Raw genomic sequence first — 1329 nt, forward strand, 5'->3', positions numbered from 1 at the left:
AAAGCACCAAAGTGTTATGGCCAAAGAATTGGCCAAAGGGTTCCTAGATTTGAGAGCTAGGTCTCTCCCGAAAACAAAGGTAAGAAAAGATGATTTTATTTCGTCTGCTATCTTTCATTACATGATTTCTTTATATAGAGTTGTACTGCTAACAATATTCCTATCCTGATATAGGGCATAACATAAAAGGATTTGATCATAACATAATTGTGAAATAGCAGATAAGGTAATCTTCAGGAGCCACTATCTACGTCAGCATACCCCTAGTTAAGTTGTTATACATAATCTTGCAAATATTGAGGTTTATTCACCACCCTTTTCTGCCTTTGATTCATATTTGTAGTCTTTGTGGTATGTTCTGATGATGCCTCTGCTGGTATTGCTTGTAATTGTGGTATCTCTTGGTCCTTCATAACATCTCTTGTACTAAGATCCTGTTTTAAATAACTGAAGACAACAAACGCAAGGGGAACAAGACAAACTAACCTATTTTGGAGACAAACTATGTTGAGGGTTCAGAATGAGTGCACTGATAACTTGGACACTAGACTTCTGTGTGCCATGGTTCAGAACGAGTGCGCTGATAGTTGAAAACAGAGTGCCGACTGAAGGAGTTGGATGATGCTTCAGAATTTGTTAGAACAAAGGAGAATGTGGATGAAAGTTTGAAAAAAAAAGAAAGAAAAAAAAGGCTTCAAGTCCCACATCGCTTAGGATAAACACTTGAATAGTGATTCACTCCCTATATATAGAGAGCTCCTTTCTTCATTTTTCCTTGTCCCAGTTGAGAAGCATTTCCTCAACTTTTCTTTCTCCCTCCGATATTTTAGCCGATGTGATGCAATCCTACCCTGCAAGGGCATTGGATAGAAAACTCAAAGTAGATTGGGCCAGAGATGCAAGAGAAGGCCCTAGGGTTCTTATGAGCCTTAGGGTAGATTTCGGGCCCATGGGCTAAGTACGAGCCCACTAATCTTTGAAAATATTAGATTAAGGTTTCATTATTTTTGGGCCTTGTATTTAGGGCTCCATAATGTAGGTAGGGTACCCTAGAAATATAGGATTTTTCAGCCCTTGTATTTTAGGGCACCTAGACTAGTTTTTGTATTAGGGGTAGTTTTGTAATTTCACATGCACTAAGTGGATATTTGTTGTGTGTGGTTGGAAATAAATTTAATTGAATTGGTAGAAGCCCAATCCAATTAAATTTTAGAGGGGGAGGTGAGCATTTGCTTACTACACCCCATTGCCACATCATATAGTCACACTTTGTGCATGTCCTTCATGCTTTTCATGCCTCATGATACCTAAGCACACTTAGTGGAGAAT

The sequence above is a fragment of the Glycine max genome, chromosome 11 (genome assembly GCF_000004515.6).
Source record: "Glycine max cultivar Williams 82 chromosome 11, Glycine_max_v4.0, whole genome shotgun sequence".
Lineage (NCBI taxonomy): Eukaryota > Viridiplantae > Streptophyta > Magnoliopsida > Fabales > Fabaceae > Glycine > Glycine max.